Raw genomic sequence first — 22,119 nt, 5'->3', positions numbered from 1 at the left:
TTTGATTTTACTATTGTGAAGGAAAATGTCCGCAATAAATCTTTAAACATTAGACATTTGTTTGTAATAAAAATACACTCAAAATATTAATTTACATTTATTTGCAAACAATTTGTGTTGTAATCATCTATTTTAGGTGATTGGCCACACGTTTTTGTCTTAAATAGTTTTACTGCTTTCTAATGCTTGTTGATGTTAAAACATTAACGTATATTTCAACACCGAAAGGACATTTCCAGCACAATCGGAAAGTGTAATATTACTGGGAGAGCTCGGTAGACAGAATTACTCGCCACCAATATCCCCAATACCCCATAGGAAGGTTCATACACAACATTGGAACATTCCTGTCTGTCCCAGTCAGAATGTAGCTCCACAGCTCAATATAGTACTGATGAACATGTTCAGTTTTAATAAACTCCCTGTTGATTTGCTGCTCTTTCGAATACTACGCCAATAGATAAATCTGTCCAACGGAAGCAAAAATTAAATTTAGTAACACGTTGCATTTAATTGTATTATTCTACTCATGAGTATGTTAGTTTCAATGGTACATGCAGAGGGGTTATTAAACATGAGGGTTGAAACACATGTTGTGTGATTGATTTATTTTAAAAGGGCCAATTAATGTTGTTCTAATTATTTTCAAAATGTAATAGAAGTCTGTTTCTTCGTCAAGGATGACTGTACATAATGTAAAGAACGTTCTTAGAAAAATTCAGGGTTTCATATTTCTTCATACCAATTTTATCTTTCTTGTATAAAATTTGGACACGTTATCGGCGGATAAAACCCCGTAAAATTTAATATTATATTCCAAAAATGTATATAACTCTTTTTATTGAATCATATATTTAGTTTTTTCTTATTTGTTATTTGTATTTGCTCATCTTTTTTCTTAACAGTTAGATTTTTTTAAAGAACGCAACAAAAAACAAAATAAGAAACATGATTAAGTTTAAAAGACATGATAATTGTCAAAATTCAACACGATATAGGGTTAATAAATCTTAAATAAAATCATGACTTACCGAAAATGGGGATTAAAAGCGAGTTTTACTGAAAATCACTATAAAAGACTAACCTAAAAGGAAGGCAGCATGTGGCGAACCAGCCCTATACAACCTTCTTTTTGCAAATCTCAACTTGAAACAAAGAATCTGATTGGTTGAGAGCTTTGCTTTGTCTTATTCAAAACTACCTCAAGCTAGACAGGAATAATCTATAGTACATGTGGAACAGTTTCAATGTGATCGACCGCTTTTGAAATTGCTATATACAATATATATATACTATATTAAATATACATGTAATATAATATCTTACCATAGCTTAAATTTATCATTTGTGTTTTCATTGTAGTACTAGCTATACTAGATTCTCACCTACTTTAGTAAGACTATAAACTTCAATTATGTTCATATTTTTTTTTAAAGGTGCACAAATTATAGAGTCAATTATTATCTTTTTGGGTTAGAATGCTTTTTAATTGTGTTCTCCGAAGGTTCTTTGCGTTTTAACGGTAATCCGGTAATAATTATTAGTGGTTAGGAGACAAATTTAAAGAGGATCCACCTAATTACGTACACATTATAGACACTAAAGTACTGCATGGTTTGATTAGAATTTTTTCTTTACCAACATATTGAAAGAATTCAAATTAAATTCTCTTATATCTTCTCTTTTATATCTTATTATAAAGAAGAGACCAATGATTTTAAGTCCACTTCCATGCACTCTTCCATACCATTCCACAAATAACTTCCCCAGCTGTAGTTCGTTTATCACAGATTCCCAAGGAGATAGGCTTAAGTGTAATTTAATAGTTATTATCTAAAAATATCGCTATGGCATTTCTCTCAACTCATCCTTCACGAAACGTTTAAACATTTGAAGTATTTGGTTAAATGTTTTTGTTACCAGAGAATAATTCCATATACCTAATTTAAAATTAAGTTTTACTATAACAACATCTTCATTGATAGATACAAAACTTTTGACTCGATTTTGCTTATTAACTTAATCTATCCTACTGTTATTAAAAGGTTAGTGACCAGTAATTTAATGGTTTTTATATTTTTTTAACGAGACTTAATTCATTTAAGCAACATTTTGCTCTATGGTAGAGGGAAATTTCAAGGAAATGGTGCTTATGAAATAATGAAAATTGTTCGTTTGAATCCCTTTGTACCCAGTGGAGCAGTTACCCTTGTCTTTAATAGAGCTTACACTTACCACAACGTTTAGGGATATTATCAATGTATCTTCAACATTTTAAATGATTATGCGAGATTAGGCCTAAATAGTCTTTGTAGTAATGGTTGCTGTAAATTCGATTTATTCACATCTAAAACAGTGATCTAGCGTAGGAACATGATGTTGGGAGGCTTCGCGAAAATCACCTAGTAATTGGGAAGACAAAGTTTTATTTTATGTCCTCATTGTACAACATACTTCCTGATAACCTAAATCTATTTAATACAGCTAAACTTTATACAGCAATAGTTTAATTGACAATAGTTGTTCCTAAAACGTATATGTATCAGAGGTATGTATTGGAGAAGAAATTGTTATTTACAAATGTAATTTAAATGTATTTTTTGTGTGTTTGAATACACAATATACAATACAATATACATATTATATAGTGTTACACATTATATTTTCCCTACAGTTACTATAAATACCCTCGCCGCAGCAAACCTGCAGACTAAGCGAATTTCCATATGTCTGATTGGATTTACACTAAAATGTCTACTTAAAAATTTAACATTTATTTCCTATTTAAATAGAATTAGTTTAACAGGTACTTAGGTTTGCTGCATCAGGGAGGGTAAGACTGCTTTTTTTTGTAAAATGTTAATAGTTAGTAAGAAATAAAAACATTTTCCAAATTTGATCAAAGTATGCTCATAAACAAGCAAACTACAACAGTTTACTTATTCTCCATAAGAATAACATGGGAATTTAAAATTTACATTTTTTTGGAATTTTCTCCGTAACCATTAGGCGCATAGTAACACTTCAATATACTAAATTATTTGTTTTTTAAGCACTACAAAATGGTTTGAAAAGATTTTGCAAAATGTTATGTTTTTTGGGTCAAAAATGGGAAAAACCTATTTTTACCCCATAAAACCCCCCGTAAACCCCCGTTCCCATAGTCCGATCATGCTGGTTCGCGAACTCGTTCAAGTTTATCCCGCCTTACACCTTCAAACCAAATTTTATCAAAATCGGACAAAAATTACTCAAGTTATCGTGCGGATGGACATATATATATATATATATATATAAATGTAAACGAATGGTGTTTTTGGCCTCTGGGGACATCAAAATAAAAAAGTAAATCGGTCCCGGGCCTAGGTCTTACCATGAGACCTACGGTAATAGCTACTTCCCTATAGGGAAATTCGCTAATAAAAAATCAATAATTATTCTTTCAAACACTTTACAACACGTTTTTAACTTGGGTTAAATCCAAGCGTTGGACGAAATGGGAAACGCTGCACCAGATGATCGTAGTCGTAATATCTTTAGTGTTGCCAACTTATTTTCAAGCGTACATGGATTACGTGCATAACAAAAGCACGCTGTTTTGTGTTGTTTGGTTGGAATACTGGTGTGCGCTAAAGTAAAACTGTGAGCCAAAGCAAGGCTTTCTGTACTATAACCTGTGCAAGAAAGCACTTTGTCGGCTGACTGTAGGGAAAAAATATTGTTAAATTTATGGGATTTGATCACATATCATATTTTTAAATTACAGTAATTGCTCCCACTCATTGAAGAATATCGTGATTTCCTAAGAATCTGTGTTTTGTTTTCACATTTTTTGTTACTTTCTTTTTTACGTTCAAATGTTGGAAATATTTCCCTTAGCCACAAATGGTAAAGAATTCCGATACCATCAATATCGATGGCACGGTTTGCAGCTTGGCAACTGAAAGCGATAGAATATTAGATCTTGTGTGTTGTTCTCTTCTTATATTTAAAATATAAGTAAACTTTGTGGTGTGCTGTTAACGATAAAATATTAGTCTTAACTTAGCTGTGGAATTTGTATTTTGACAAGTGGTTTTAATTACAACAGTTCCATTTATTTAATAGTTTAATTATGGTAGGAAATTGAATAAGTAAATTGAGAGTAGATAAGTTGATTGTTTATCCTAGCTTGAAAGCAATGAAAAAACATTTACAAAAAATAATTTTTCTATTGAATGTTTTTTAAATAGGGACGTTAAGATGGATTAATAAGTTAGTAAGGTATTTTTGTTATTGTTAGTTTTAGTTATCCTGTATACGACACTTGTCCTGTCAAATTATATGACATAAAATAAATAAATCTCGTAAATTGTTTTCTGATTGTCTTATTTTCATAAAATAAGATTAGTTTAGATCTTGTTCATATTTCAGGATTTTCTTCTGAACCGATCATGTAAAAGAAAAATACAATTTTCACAATGTTACGGTAGTTACTTAAAATCAAGAGAAACCCTAATTACGTCTAAGAAAACATTTGTTACTCCAACCAGTCAAACTCTACAACAAAGTTTTGCAGTATCTCAAAGTTTAGCTTTTAATGGCACTGAAGGATAAGCTAATTCTCAAGCATTGAAGTCAAGCTGTGTTTGTGCACATTGGAAGATTAAGCTTCTATCCATAAGATATTACGAAAGTGTAAATGCAATACTTATACAAAACATTTAGCACTAATGTGGTATAGGATAAATACTTTTATTTAAGCTATAAATAACTGGTGAAAGGAAATGTTTATTAAAACCAGACCTACATTAGACGTTTAATAGATGAACAATTTAAAATTGATGTGTAGGAAATGGAAATAGGGGGTTTTCGACAAAACATATTTCAGATGTGACAAACTCCATTAAACGTGGTAGGGTGTTCCGTTTAAGGATTATTTTTAATGTTTAAGGATATTATTTGCCTTGTTCAACTCCCAACAAACCGAACAAACGTAATCAGTAATATGTACAGAACGCGGCATGAGGGTAACACTTAGCTGGGAAACGCGGGTGCTTTGTTGGTTTATACTTATAGGTTTCCTCGTTTTGTAAATAATAAAAAGCTTTAAATTTGGGGATACCCATGGGGGGACTACTTTGATTTTGTATGCAAGGTAGATAGATTTATTGATAAACTACAGGGTACATTTAATCATAAACACGTATTAAAGCTATAAAAAATGAAAAATCTATGAATGTATAGTTAATGGATGGCCTAATATAATAATTAGTTTATAATGCAAAATAGTATAGTATGAATGTATAGGTTGTATTAATTGATACACCATCAAGAAATGCTGTACGATTTGAGAGGTGTCCTTTTGAGGCCCAACATTTACGTTTATTCGACTGTAAATACGCTTGGAAACCGCCTATGGACAGCTATTATTTGGTTTTTAATACGTATGTTTCTTAGTATTTTCTTTAAGAAATCTTTACAGTAAGTTAATTGTTCACAAAGGAATCTAATACTTTTACTTTAAATACTTGTACAAAAATAGTTATGTATGTTTTGGAGTAAAAGTGTACTTTATAGGCTAAGTAAGTGTCTAATTAATTAAAATATAGTCAAAAATTATAAACTTTATCCACACTAATAAGGCAACTGCGTAAAATAATGCTTTTTAATACATGCTAGCTTAAATGAATTACAAATTAACGTAAACGCATCAAATCAATATCTCAAAACAGTATGACATATAAGTTTGTAAGTTAATCTCTTTACTTTTTTACAGTATGAACGTTTCTAAATTTAAAAAGTTCAATGGAATACTTCAGGCCTTCGGGAAAAAAAATATTGCAAGGATTTTAAAACTGTCATAGCTTTTTTTCCAGACACACGTTATATAAATCAGTAATCATATTAAAATATTCTTCTTTGTAGCAAGATCCGCTCTTCATACAAGTAAGATACTGTTGATCTACCTCTAGGCTGTGACATAAATCTATGACGTCATTTCCTAAACCCTCCCTTAACTCCTGCTTACCTCCAGCTATATCTAGCTCATATATACAGTGTAATGATAATAACTTAGTACAGCAACCTTGTGAAACTGATATAAGATGAAACGGTGGAATTTTTAAAATGGATTTCATCAATAAATAAATGCGTTTTAGTATCGGCATTCACACAATATTAACATTGTTTTAGTCGTTTATCACAGACTACCGTATGGAAATCAATAGTCAATATCATTACTTTTATAAATAATTCTTATTAACTCCTCTACAGCAAAACGTTTACATAGTTGAATTGTGAATCATATTATGTACATACTTTGAAAAGTATTCCGGGTCCTGGTCAGAAACCGATGAGAACCTCTTTGGCGAAGGAGTGGGGGCGTGACGTCACTCTCTTCTCTTGAGGGTTGCCATCGAAGGGAGGGTTGCCAGGGTAGGGGAACCATCGGTGGTCGTGGTGTAGTGGAAGTGTACTCGACTGATAACCATGAGGTAGCCAGATCGAATCACACAGGTGACATTAACTTGTTGTCAAAAGATTTGGCTTAGCATACGATTACTTCTTAACTGTACATATTTTGTTAGAATTGTGGTAGTTATTTTATTTTATGAACAGAACTATTTTTCGATAAATAAACCTTTCGATTTTTATCTTATATCTTTCTTTTATTATCAGCAAGTTTGGTTAGTTAGGTTAGGTTATGACAGTTTTATAATTCAAAAATTAACTTTATAATGTTTCTTAAATTGACGTGAGGGGCTCTACCACAATCCCCCACTCCTTCGCAGAAGAGGTTCTCATCGGTTTCTGACAAGCCCTCTGAGATGCTAGTTCAAAACACTTTGATAAGGGATTATTGTTTTAACTTTATAAATTACACTGAGAAATTGTTTGAAATTGTGTTATGTTAATCCATCGCAATTGAATACAGTATTGTGAAAAGTACCTGTTTGTATACTCTTTTAACTGCAAAACATATTCAGTTAATCTAATTGTTTGTAAAATTTCATTTCCACCGTTTACTGTAGAGATTGGAAATAAAGAGAAAATGGTATGATTAAATAGCTATGCTGTATGACGATGTTTTTTTTTAACTAATTTTAACTAATATACAGAACTCTCACAATACGAAGTATACACTGTGTACACTGCATTTATAGCATTTACATAGGAATTATTTTTCCTACAAAACGATTGACCTCCTTTAGAGTAGCATTTAGGATTAGCTCTGTCGGAGAGTTTCACCAACTGGTACAAACTAAACTCTCATTTACAAACACGCCAGAATACTCCAGGACTAGCTGTGTCTAAAACTATTTAAATGTTAGTTTGATTTAAAATTAACTCTTGATATTATAATCATAAAATTTAATTTCCTTAGCCTCTATATTTTTCACTGAGCACAATGCCACATTCGACCTCTTACACACAGATTCTCGTCGTCTAAAAAGTAAGGTGTTAATAAAATGTATTAATTTGTTGGTAAGCCTCGGTTTACAAAATTATAAATTAATGTTAATGAAGTAGACAGATTATGTTATATATGAATGAATGTTATTATAATTTTGATGAAATTTGTTATAAACGTGTAAATCTACATTTATCGAACGAGTTCGGGAATCTGCATGATCGGACTATAGGAAACCCTATGGGGTAAAATCTTGCAATTTTTTTTACCATTTGGTAGACCTTGAAAATACAAATAATTTATTATATTGAAATGTTCTTGCACATCTATTGGTTACGGGAAAATTAATAAAATTGTACATTTAAAATTCTCATGTTATTCTGGAGAGTAAGTAAACTAATGGTCTTCCTTGTATATGAATCTATTTTTGTCAAACTTGGCAAATTTATTTATTTTAAACTAAGCTATTAACATTTTACTAAAACACATTTTATTACCCTCAAGCAATCCTACGTACTTGTTAAACCTAATGTTATTTAAATCAAAAGTGAAAATCAAATCAGGCAGTTGGAAATTCGCTTAGTCTGCAGTTTTTTTTTCGGCGGAGGTATTATAAGCTGTGTTAAAATTACTTTCTGCAAAGTATTTTCTAATCAACAAACTAATGCAAAATACTCAGGTCCAACCAATCAACCAATGAAAATGTATAGTAAAACTTTACTACCTCTGTTTAGTGTATAGAATATAGAATAATTTGCCTACTAGTAGTAAGATAACTATCGAGATCCCATCCTTCAACAGTTACTTCAGCTTGTTATACATTTCTGTATTCATCATAAATTATTCGTTTGAATATTGGTCTTATAGCTTATCGTTCTCACATATTTTACAAAAATATTGATAGAAAAATTGTTTTGTAATATTAATTTTAAATAATCCTTCACAGGTTTGATTTTGTTTTCAGCACTTAACTTTTTGTCCGTCGAAATAACTTTTGCGTTCCCAATTTAATATTTGTGATAAAAACCATCTGATTGGATTAAATTATGCGTACGATTAGATCGTGATGGATTAAAATATAAAACAGTAGACATGAGCATATAGTTTAATAACTAGAAGAAAATATAATTTGCAATAGACCGTAGGGAATCAAATATATTTAGACAAGACCTTAGATAAAAAAATAATGTAACTACCAAAACTAAAACATCTTTTATCCAACAGTCTCGAAATATTTTTGTACTATTTTACGGATAAGAGTACGGTTATATATTAGTTCTAGGGCAAATTTAGACTTCAAAGTTATAAGCTCAAGGGGAAATAAGAATAATTAATTACTCTATTCTCAGTAATCAGCGGAGAAAGGGTTGTTTTGTTGTATATTTTCTTAAAAGCCCCTAATCTCAACCCAGGTGCATTTCTTGATTATACAGTTAAGACTTCAGTCCTTCTTTAGTAATTAAAATCTTTTTTTATTATTTTAATTTTCTCTTGCTTTATCTGGTGCTGGCACAGCTTAATTTTTTTAATTCTACAGATGCACTATCATAGCTTTAACAGATGCAAATGGACGGGTTTTATTAATAAGTTGAACAAATTTAATTTTTACGTGTTAGGATTTAGCAAAAATTATCAGCACTGCAGACGCCTTGTGAAGTACATGTTTATTATATCCACTGACAATTGAAATGTTCTGGTTTTGGTGCTCGAATAATGCGCTCCAATTGTAATACGTATTTCAATATTATGAGCTAAAATACAAATGCAGACCTGGTCCAAATTCAATTAGTGTTGCCGTTTATTTTTTTTATTTTTAGAACACAGCTTTTACATCTGAGGTATTAGCCGGTGCCACAAACATTTACGTTGACTTAAATATACTTAATACTAATTTATCCTAAGATTTAGCTAATATTCGATCTGCTTTGGCGAAAAACTATTTTTTCCCAGCCTTAATGGTAAATTAAAATTTTAAATTTATGAGTGTTAACTTTCTTTACTCCTTTAAATAACAAGTAGGATTTAGAAGAATCATTAATAACTCTCAAGCTATGTAAATTTGACTATGGATGTATTATAAGCTAAATACTTTGCGTTCGCATTTTGGAATTGAAATCATTTGTTTATAGTGCCCAGACTCGATAATTGCCATACAATAATTTAAACATGGTAAAATCAAACTGATCGACAACGACAAAAACTAGATTATAAACGTAATAAATTAAATAGTATTTTAATTTAATATTGTGACCAATAAACCGTTAATAATAAACTAATTGTGTCCAATGTTAATTTTAGGAATAAAAATTAAATTCAAAACCTTAGTGTTTTCACTTACAGTATTAATATTTTTTGTTTATCTTTTCTTTGTTGAATTACATTCTTTGAAATGGTTCTTTTAGTTTTATTCCTCTTACGTAAGATTAATAAACATGGCACGCTTGCGTATTTAAAATATTTTTACCAGCAGTTCCTTTTCCAAGTTGCTATTCTTAACATGCAAAATAATATCGATTTAACCAAATGCTATCGCACACTCATTGTTTTAAACAAAAAATTACAGGAGAGAAATTAGTTCAACTTAAAATTTATCGCTCAATCTCTCCACTGGAGTGGCAATGTTCATGTTTATGTGTGGCCCAAGTGGCAGAAATGTCGTGTAAATTTCCTAACATGCTTTGTTATGCTAAGAGCTCATAACTCTCTCACGAAGTTGGTTTGTCACTAACTTTACACACTTTAATTTAGCAAACAATACGTCTACTTCGACCATGTTTTTTTTTGTAAATGTATATGACATTAACTACTTTTAGTTTATACTATTTTATCTTTTAGAAGCTTATGATGAGTTTTTAATTCTGTTATGATAAAGGTTTTGTGAAGGAATAAAATATTATAATCTATTATGTAAAATACGAATAAATATATATTTTCTAAGGAACGTTTTCTAAAATATCTTATCTTTAGAGTATGTGATCCGCTATGCAAACTAGTAGAGGTTGAAAGTATTAATTTGTTCAATACTTGAATCAATATTGCATAAATACAAAAGATTAAATTTATGAAATGTGCCATTATTGTAATTTTTTTAAGTTTCTTCCTTTGATATATTTAGGTTTGTTCAACAGAAGAATCAATACCTTTGAAAACCACTTCTGAATTACTGTTATCTTGTGACCCTTGAAGATAGTCCCTTCTCATTGCACATTTAGTAGCCTTTATAAGAACGATTATCCTACCATTTATACGTGACTTAAATAACTAGTAGTGGTAAAGTGCTACTACTACTAGATCTTTGTGTTTATGTAAAATGTACATGGTATTAAATATTTATAACATTGGGAGTACTAATAACTTTTAATAAAGTTACATTTCTTCAAAATCATTTTTACATTTCATTGATGTAATTTTTGTTGATAAAAAAAATCAATTACCCTTATACACTTTAAAGGCATCACTGCAAATATACTTATATTCATTTTGCATAGAATGCGTAAAGCCCACATATTTTCCAAGTCTTATACGTATAGTAATTTACTATGTTGAGCAAAAATTAAAATGCAGACCTAGTTCAACTTAAATTTAAGTTGAAGTTTTCTAATTTCTCAGACCTAAGCGCTTAATGAGTCTGAAGTATAAGTCGGTGTCTTAAACGTTGAAGTTGGCGTACATTTACTTAATACCCAGGTTTAGCTTGGGTTCTTTTTACTCAAGAAAATTATACATTTAGGAACAAAGGGATCCACTTGTAAACCCTACATTATGGACATATAAATACATAAATTTCCACTTCCGATATCGTGTAAGTGGTATAAAAAACAAGAAAAATGCATTTCTACCCAATTAGAACAAAGAAACGTCTAAGAAATATAAGCTAGAGATATCTGATAACCTTTATATTGCAGTGAAGAAATAAAATTACACATTCTATGATATTTGTTCATAGAGGCGCCAATAGACCAAAGAACAACATAAATGTTCAACCTTTTACAAAAAGACACAAGGAATGTACGATCAAGAATTTTGACTCTTGGTAAAGCAAAATACTGTTTGAAAGTGTTGATGTCCTTAAAATAGGCAAATTTTAGGATTTTTAGCTAGCCTAGTCTTTGGATTCGGTGTGGTAAGTATGACTCCGATTTGAGAATTTTATTCACTTACTCTTAAAAGAGCTTGAGTTTCACTATATCACCTTTGTCATAGACATACAAAAAGATAAGATTATACACTTTTACTGTACACTACACTAGTTTTATTTTATAATTCGGTCACAATTGGTTTTTTTTTTCAAATTGTATCGTTTTAAGATAAGATACTTACAATTTTGAATATCAAAGAGTTCAATTGCATAACTTTCTCAATAGCATTGACTATGGTGTATTGTAACCACGTAATATTCTGTATTTTCTGTATTGTGATGATCCACAGCTACTGAACAGTAAAGTTACTGGAAATCACACCTTGTCGTACTTTAGTGTTTAATGACGTCATTTCCCGGTCTCCTTCCTACCTTAGTGATCATCAACTTAGCTCATTACATCGATACACCAACCCACTCTGTGATACAAACACAAACACGAGCAGGTATCAAAATATACCAGACACTATTTGAGTGTTTATTTTAGAACAATTGTTATATTGTTTTGGCAGCTTACAAAAATTATCAATGCTATTCATAAATACTCTAAAGTTTAATTATCTACATAACAAACATTAAAGCAAGAAAACTTTCTAGGAATATCATTTCATACTTAAGTAACTGTTACATAATTTAGTTTCTTTGGGGTCAGACTAATTTCAAGTTATCTGGTATACGGTGGATATTACAAAGTTTAACATGTATGAGACACGTAATTATTTAGATGAAACACTTTTAAAGCATGGAAAACTTTAGCAAATAAACTCGCGTACTGATACTTCATTAAACTCCTAATATAATGAAAAATAACTCCGCAACGGATTGTGTTATATTTCCACATTATATTACATTTTTTTCAGAAATCGTGATTTTTTACATTGTTTAAAACTACAAACACTTTGAAACAGTTAGTTAAGACAACTTAATAAAAGAATACTAGCAAACATTTATGATTCAAAGTACGAACAATGCTTAAAGATAAGATCCACAACAATAAGAACAGCGGTGGAGGTGACGTTATCTGAGCTTGATTTTACCTCTACCAGCCTGTCTGAAGCACCAAGGCCTTTGTATGTTAAAATTAACTAATCAAATATCTTTAATAAACTGAACAAACATTGTTTACGTAAAAGAGTTGTAAAAGGGGATTTCTGGGGAATTAAACGCAGTTCAGAATATATTCAGAACGAAGTGTAGCAGATTTTAATCTACAGCAGCAAGTTCTTACATAAAATATCTGTTTATAGGTTCATAGTACTAGTTGAAAAAAAACTTCTATAGAAGCCTCTGTAATAAAGAATACTCTTTGACAGTGACTACTAACCTAAGATTAAATGTTACAATAACGTATAATTCAGCCTGGTCCCTAAATCTTTTTACAAAGATGAATCTTTTAAAATATTATGTATGTCTCCCCATGGTAGAACGATGGTGACCCAGATAATGGTAGTTTTGTATTTATGCATATCTGCACATATATTTAATTTAAAATTCAAGTTATATGTTGCAAACAGCGCTTTATGCATTCAACGCATCTTTACTCAAGGGAATGTTCCGCCAGTTGTGATACTTTTAAATCTTAAAACCCGCTTTGAAGGCTGCCCATGAGGATTTACAAACAATGCAGGTTTTGAAACAAGATAAAATGATGTAGTGCTCACCTCATAATTTAGAGGCGTACTTGTTCTATCGTTCCTGTAGATACCATCTTTTTTGCAACCTTTTTCTCAAATTGCTAATGCTACTTATCAATAAGTCGACGTTGGCTCAGGGTTTGAGCCAGTTTCCTTGCAAAAATGCCTACGGCGAAAATAGAAACAAACACAACAAAAATACGAACTAAATACTACTACTACTGAGTACTTCAACATTAGAATGTAGTAAGGAAAGTTGTCAACCAAGTTTTGCCATTGTAAATTATTTTTTGCATTATTACAGATGTAATGAGCAATCTTCTTACATGAAATGTAATGTTGTTTGAAAGCTCTGATTTCAAACTGAACATCATACTTATGTTGGTGTTTTGTTTCAGAACTGTATTACGAATGCAGTGATTGAGTAAGTATCTTGAATTGAATACTTTTGTTTTAGTAAACATAACATAGTTTTACAAAACATGTAAGCAATTCCTTTAGCCAGCCCCATTGATTTTTCATATATTAAGACATTATATGAGGAGTATTTTTAGATTAAAATATATTTCTACAGGCTACAGTAGACATGGAGTCAGCCATTGTTTTGTCATCGAGTTTCTGGCCACGTTGACTCTAACGAGACGATGTTTGTGTTTCTACTCAATGTTTGTCAGGAAACCTTCAGATCTGTGTGTGGCCAAACCTCACTGATACTAAGTTGAAACAAGGATGGTCAAAACAAAACAAGAATCTTTTAAGAAACAGGAATTGTGAAACTTGGGCAAGATTTCGTAAATTATATTAAGATAATGTGATTAATGACGTATTTCGTATAACATGGTAAATTTTCTTACAAGCAGATTAATTTTCTATATATTAAATACTACAAAAATATCAAAAGGACCTAAAGGTGGTACTTTGAGTATTTAATGAATTTTGTGCAGGGCGCAAAGATTGCACTTTAAATTAAACCGTTCATTGTTAGGTAATTGTAAACTTGTTTGAAGTTTTATCAAACCATATAGGTAGTATAAGGTTGGGGTTCGACTCTATATTGTTTTGGAAAACTGAGGAAATTATTTAAAGAAGTATTTTGAGAAGTTTAGGTAAACATTTGGTAAACCTCTGGGAATGTAAACTAAATAACCATGGTTAGTAAAAAATAAATAATTTTTGGATTGTATGATTAAAACATAACTAGGAATGTTCACCGGTAGGATAAGGACGTCAGTCAATTTTAAAATATTTTTCTTACATAGATGTTTAATGTTCCATATATCTATGAGTTGCAATTTACTTGTCAAAAAATTGAATTAATTTATAACTTGAACATTATAAATCATTTAACCTCAATTAAATGACCCTGAATATTATTTCAACTACAGAGCACTATTTTAACATGTTTAAAAAGAAGATTTGGATTATTAACATTAACCTAAGACTGCCTTGGGAGAATACAAATGATTTTCCTCGAGCAAAGCTCGGTCATAGCTGCTTTTTTAAATTAAGTAAAGTACAAAATACTGTGTAATCTGAATAAGGTAAAAGTCCTAATCTCGTCGCAGGTGCAAGTCTTGATTATTCAGTTAATTCCCAAGTCCTTCTTCATTGGCAATTCCAATCTAGCTTTTAATTAGTCCATTTCTTTAGTCGAGATTTATTTACATCTGCTCATGTCGGAGCAAATTTATTTACTCTTAGTTCTTAAATCGTAATTAATCTTTAGCCTATTAATATTATTGTTTAGGCATTATCAACAAAATTTGTAAGTATAAGAGGATAAATCAAGAAGAAAGACGTAAAGAAAATTACTTGTCAAGTTAGCGTTTTATAATTTGTTATTCAAAGCACATCTTTAATTACACTCACTCCGCTCACGTCTCCCTTGCGTAAATTTCGTCCTTAACAGGGAATAATGATTGTAAAAGGGACTGTCTGAGAGTTATACTCTTGTTTTGGGGGTAAGTACAACGTTATTATGCCAAATATAACCAAACTTTAATAACTTGTCGTAATTGATGGCAAAGGAACGCCTTTTAATAAAATTTAATTCGAACAAAAAAGTAATTGTTAAAATATTAATATTACTCATACCTCATACAGTAAAACATGCAAGGCTATATATTGCCTCATACTTTGGTTACAATCTAGGCCTGCATATTTATGCTTGACTTCTAGTGGCAGCAATGTTGTTTAGTGTTAACATGCTTTGTTTGCTGAGGACCCATAACTCTCTGATGAAGTTGTACAGTAACTTCTCTTCATATTTTTTTTAGCTGTAGTGTTATGGAGTTGTTGGTATATTATTCTTAGATTACACACACATACACACGCACACACACACGCACACATACTATAAATGCCAAATAATGATGATGCTAGGATAAACACAGCCAAATAAAAAAAAGTAGTTTGATAAGTAGTAAATCAAGTGGTTATTCCCTAATATTGCTACAAAATAAAAGGTTAATAGTCAGAAATATATTAAAATAACACCATTGAATAAGTGATGCTTCTCAAGGTTTACAAATCTAGTATATAACTATCGTATTGTTCTCTTGAAATTGCTGAAGTCATTAATTTTAATAGGGTCCCGCAACTTTATCAAGCATTCTCCACAGATTTTCACCAACATTTAAAAACAGTGGGTTTCATTGTGTTAATGTGTTATGTCCATACACAAAATACTAGTAAAACATCTCCTTTTAGTAATAATTTGCTTATGCCTTCGACGATAACTACTAAATGTTTTGTAAAAGGTAAAAACATAGACTTACGAAACCAAAATAGTGTATGTTTTTTATCCATGGTATAAGGGATAAAAACATTGCTACAAGGAAAATAACACAAACCTGTTTCCGAAATATATAATTTATTGTTTAAACCTTTGAATATCATGAACAAACAATATTTTCGATTAAAGACAATATTTTACAATTACTGAATGTAATATGTATTATAATTTGTATTAGTCCGTCAACAATTTTACGTATCACGCAGTAATTTTCCCCCTTACTCACCCTCTCTCAAAATACAGATGATTCCATTAAAGAGGGAATAGAAGCGGTAAGCCCTGAAGGCCTTCAGACATTTGAACCAGAAAATGGCCCAATTAATTAACTCGTTAATTTCTTAAATGGGTTTAAGTTAGATTTATCGTAACAAAGCAATCAGTTGAGCAAATTAACAAAGACGTTTAAACGCAAAACATTTCCTAATTTTCCTTGTTATCATTGTTCTAAGTTGATACATTTAACATGAAATAATTAAATGACTACCACTAAAAAGCAGCGTATACAACTTTAAATTTGTTTATAACAAAAAACTAACTAAGCTGTCCTGCTAAAAACAAACGTTTATCTTTATGTTACTTAAATACTAACAAGAGAAAATTTGGTACGACACGTTTCTAAATGTAATAATTTAAATTTATGTCACGTTAAATCTACCATGACGATTCTTTAGTTCATTTGGCTATTTGCACATAATACCATCGACTTTGAATACTGTAAACAGATTGTTCAAATGTTTCACATTGTTTCAGATTGTGCGTATTAACTTAGTATAAAATAAATTAATTAGCCGAGTTTGATCAAAATATATCCATAAACAAGCAAACAACATTTTACAATATTCTCCATAAGAATAACATGGGAATTTTAAATTTTAAAAATTTTTGAATTTTCGCCGTTACCAATAAACGTACAAAAACACTTTCATATACATTTTATGTTTGTTTTTTAAGCTCTTTAAAAGGTCTAGAGAGAAGAAATTAGGAAATTTTTTTGAGGGTCAAAAATGAGAAAACCCATTTTGTACCCCATAAAACCCCGTTCTCATGGTCCGATCATGCTGGTTCGCGAACTCATTCAAGTTTATCCTGCCTTACACCTTTAAAATTTCTTCAAAATCGGACAAAAATTACTCAATAGCTACTTCCCTATTAGTAAATTCGCTAAAAGGGAGTATGATTAATTGAAGCTATTACTGAAAAAGTAAATGTGCATAGGTGTGTGACTATTGGATACTGAAGTTGTATCAATAGTGAAGGATAGAACATAGTTTATTTATATACAGTTATCAAAAAGCAAAAGCTACCAACGATCGATAGTTTCTAATACAATATTTTCACCTAAGTCTTTAAACTACGCAAGAACTAATAGTGACGATTTTGTTAAATAAAGAAGAAACATGGATTTGTTTTAACGTAAAGTTTTTTGTATTGTTTGCCAAGTGTCATTACAAAGTATTAATTACACTACAGTTGTATATGTGTATCAATGTAGATGTTTTGTAAAGTGTGTCCTCGACAGACAAGGTTGATTGTAATTAAGTGTCGTGTAATTATTAAATTCTCCTTCAGCCAGGTTGTCTCAAGTTTCCCAAAGCAATTTAACTTGCACCCTCCAACATGCACTCAAAATTTAAAGGTGATCAAATAGGCCCTTCGTCTAGTGCATATAATATTTATTTTTTAGTACTTGTAATACAACTATTTCAATCCTTCAGGTTCCAATTTGAACGAATCGTATTTATATGGCACATGTATACTCTTTCTTTAGTACATTTTAGCTTACACTTCAGTACATTACTGCATGATTTAAATACGTGTATAGTTTTAATCATTTATAGCAAATTTTAAGACTCAGTCTTCTCTTATTACAGACTCTTCTTTGCAAAAACTACAGTAAACTACAAACACCCCCGCCGCAGAAAACCTGAAGACTAAGAGAATTTCCATTACCTGGCTGGTTTTCTACTAAAATATTCCCTTAAAATTGTCAGATTTATTTCCTATTTAAGTAACATTGAGTAACATATTGAGGATGGTTTTTTATTGAAATGTTGATAGTTTAGGATGAAATAAACAAAATGGTCAAATTTGATTAACATATATCCAATTTGCACAAGCAAATTACAACGGTTTATTTTGTCTCCATAAGAATAAAATGGGAATTTTAAAATTAAATTTTTTTTATCTATCTTCGTAACCGTTATGCATACAACAACCCTTCCATGTACAAAATTATTTATTTTTGCAAGCCTTACAAAATGGTTTAGAAATGAGAAATACAGTAGTATTAAATAGTGCTGATATTTTATAATATAAACTAAAAAACTACATGATACGATAGGATGTATTTTATAGCACTATATAACATTGAACCTAACTGTTGTTTTCATACCTACAAGTTCCAAATGCAATATGAACGACCGTACGCCATGCAAAGATATAAATGGCGCCCTTATTACATTTCAGATTTTTCATAAAAGAGTCGCCTTTTATTCGTTTCGGTGGCGTAAAGGACTTTCATACAAGTTTCATTTTAAATGCAAAATGACATTCATTTCACAAAGGAATCCATGTTGGATGTGTTTTACGACAAAATATAGTGAGGAGTGATTCGTGTAGTTTCATTTGACAGGTGAAAGAAACCAATAGTTATTTCAAGTAGGCCTGTTTAAAGAATTGTTTAGGTCTATAGTTTTAGTAATTTGAGGTTAATTAACCCACGATTCCTAGGATTTCATCAATCCTTAGAAATTGTTAAGAAAATAATAAACTACAATATGTTTTCTAACCCAATTATTAGTTAAGTCCTATATATATAAGTACATTTATCTTTTTAAATTTGGTAACAAACTTTGGCTTACTATTTCATCTGACGTAAAATTGTGTGTGCCATTTTTAAACTGTAGCAATAATTTAATAAATAAATAATAAGTGTTTTATTTAAATTTTTCTTACATATTTCCAAGCTAAAAACATTCTGTTGTAAAATAATACAGTACTATAACATTAAACAAGTAAAGTGCAATCATACAAATCACATTAAGAGAATCTCAACTAATTCTTTTTATAAAAATTTAAAAAAAATGTTTAATAAACATACATAATTTCGTTGTTATTCCTTTCCTAGTAGCCATAAACTGTGAACTGTACTCCATAAAAGAGGATCAATATATTCGCGATTAATTTTGAACCACAGTTTCTTTATCTCGGCTAAATGTTCCTCCAAGGAATACAACGGTTGCAGAAAGCCAAGTAGTTTCAACTCTTGGAGGTAACATACTGCCTCTACGGGCCGTTTGGAACTGTGTAGCCAGGATTTACAAAGATTGGGGCTGGGAGAAGGGCCTACTTTACTTAAACTACTACAACTTGCTCCATCGGGTTTGGGGACAAGCCAAGTGATAAACTCATGGTGGAAATCTACTTCAATGCAGTGGAGTAAAACAAAAATAGAAATTTAAATTTATTTAAAGAAAATAAAAAATTGGATATGTAATGTTGCTTTATCATGGATTAATTAATACTAGAGGTCGTCTAGTGGTCAAAAACTCGACCAAAATATGTAATGTACAGGATTTTCTATATGCACCCCACACTGCAAATTAAACAAGTGATTGGAATTTCTTTCATTTGTTTTCTATTTATATTTCGTTGTTATTTTGCAACCAACATGGCAACCAATAAGACCCATGTATATTTTTTAATTTTAAATTCTAATTTTTTAAAACCCATTTTTAAATTTATATTAATTTATATAAAATGATTCTGCACATCTACAGAACAATATCTTTCTAACCGTATGCGCCGATTTCCCCTGCGATGCACACGACCTTAGAAAACATGTTTTCAAGAAACATGCTTGCATATTAATATATACATAACAATTATGTCATATATCTCTTCATTACTTTTAAGTGAACAGATTTTCTAATTCGAAGGGAGCCCCGATTTACTTGATGTATTCTAAGAAATCCATTTGAATGTGTATTTACAACCTATTGCATAATAATAACTCTCAATTCTCTCAATATTAGCGAGTCAACTATGCATAAAATTGATATTGCAACAATATGATATTTTACCTTTCACAGAAGCACATGTGTTATAGTTAGACTAATAACAAGTGCACTGATAATTTTAGAAGTATACACTTTCACTGTAATCAAATATTGTTAGACGAGTGTTTTGTACACTAAAAAATGTATTAACTACGGAGAATTCAAATGGTAATGAAACATCGCTAAATTTATTCCACATTGCATATTAGTCTAAGCTTTCCATTTTTGCATTGTTGCCATTTTATAAATAAATAGTTATAAAAATATAATATAATTCTTAGACACACACAAAAAGATAATAAGCTAGTTATGTTAACAACGAGATTAGGTGCTCGTCTTCCAAAAGAGATGGTAATGTGATTTTGAACAACAAAGGAAAGTGACATTATTGCTTTGTCTGCGCTTCGGGGAAATCTTTACGAAAAGAAAGCCTTTCTTATAAAGCTGCAGACAGTAAATAGAATTTCTAGTGTACAGCTTTTCGCTACAATATTTTTATTCTGAGTCCACGTGTATTTACCACTAAAATTTGAATAGTTTATGCTGCACCTATATTCATTATACGAAAGCCATGTTTCAGAATTTTTTATCAGTCTGAGTGTATTTTACACGTTAAACGCCAAAAAGGTGTTCTGTGTTAATGTGAGTTTTCCAAAAACTCTTTTTAAGACACTGGAGGGATAAAAAAGGCAATATTTTAACACTAAGCAACATTAAAAATTTGTTTTGTTTTTCCTAAAATTTTATCTTACACAATAGGTTGTGAGCGAAAATTTCGACTTGGTGTAAATATTACTCACAATAGTTTTGAACGCCTTGAATAAAGTACATTGGATATCTAAGCCTGAAAAAATTCCAAATAAAGAAATACTTGTGTATCAAATACTTGTTGAAATAGGATATTGATACAATCTTATCCGGTTTTAATATTGCAGGTCAACCCACTAAAACCATAAAGCAATAGGCGAGGCTATACAAGCCCAAAGGGTTTGTAAGCAGCTTAACACCAAGCTTAACGTTGAACATTTGCTGCTTGCTGTTCCTAATATTCACCAATCCTAATATTACCTAAGATTGCCAATGTATTACCTTGTGTGTTTGGTGTTGCCTTGTAGCCTACATAAGGATCCTTGTGTACTGACCATTACATAACTGTAGATTCTGAAACTGGATTCACCTATAAGCTTTGGTAAAATATAAACCTTGTATAAACACGAATCTAAAAATATCTACTAATTCTAAATTCATTTATTCAAATTCGTGTTTCACGTGTAATTTAAGTGACCAGTTGTTTATAATAGAACAAAATTGTAAATTCTATCTAGTTTGACCCCCGTAAAAATAAGCATACTTTGAGTTCATTGTGAAAAGTATTGGGACGACCGATATATTTATCCTTTATCACCTTCTCTTGGAAATTCCTGTGTGGTCATTAGTTTTAACGACAGTCCGGGACAATGCTCTCAACTTAGTGCAATTATTTGTTTTAGGCTCTTTCAGTTCGTAAAAAGAGCTCTAAGGATATTTTATTAAGATATTTTTGAAACACTTAATTTACGCTCTATTTTGTGGTAATAGATCGAAGTAAGCATACTTTGAAAAAGGAAATAAAGTAGTTATTTTCAAAAGAAATATTTAATTAGCGAATTTCCTTATAGGGAAGAAGCTATTACCGTGGGTGGCACGGTAAGACCTTGGACCGAGACCGATTTACTTTTTGATTTTGATGTCCCCAGAGGCCAAAAACACCATTCGTTAAAATCTTTTATATAATTGTATTTAACTGTATATTTTGTTTGAAGGTGTAAGGCGAGATAAACTTGAATGAGTTCGCAAACCAGCATGATTGGACCATGGGAATGGGGTTTAACGGGGGGTTTTATACGGTAAAAAATTGATTTTTCTAATTTTTGACCCTCAAAACACAAAACTTCCCAATTTCACTCCAGACTTTTTAAAGAGCTTAAAAAAACAAATGGTTTAGTATATCAAAGTGTTTTTGTACGGTTATTGGTTACAGAGAACATTAAAAAAAATTTTAATTTAAAATTCCTATGTTATTCTTATAAGGAATAATGTAAAATGTTGTAGTTTGCTTGTTC

General features: G+C 30.7%; 1 protein-coding gene across 2 annotated transcripts in view; it reads left to right on the top strand.

Annotated features, from left to right (window-relative positions):
- LOC128990264 (uncharacterized) overlaps positions 1 to 22,119 on the top strand; it is a 201,545-nt gene that overhangs the window by 71,664 nt on the left and 107,762 nt on the right. For both annotated transcript variants that reach the window (XM_054412578.1, XM_054412579.1), the window contains exon 4: positions 13,564 to 13,589. The gene's annotated coding sequence lies outside the window, so the exon portion shown is untranslated. The remainder of the gene's footprint in view (positions 1 to 13,563; positions 13,590 to 22,119) is intronic.

Source organism: Macrosteles quadrilineatus, unplaced genomic scaffold (genome assembly GCF_028750875.1).
Source record: "Macrosteles quadrilineatus isolate MER2022 unplaced genomic scaffold, UCM_ALF_1.0 Scaffold_3__2_contigs__length_128488019, whole genome shotgun sequence".
Classification (NCBI taxonomy): Eukaryota; Metazoa; Arthropoda; class Insecta; order Hemiptera; family Cicadellidae; genus Macrosteles; species Macrosteles quadrilineatus.
Note: the sequence above shows the minus strand (reverse complement) of the source record. Positions and strands in the feature narration are given on the sequence as shown.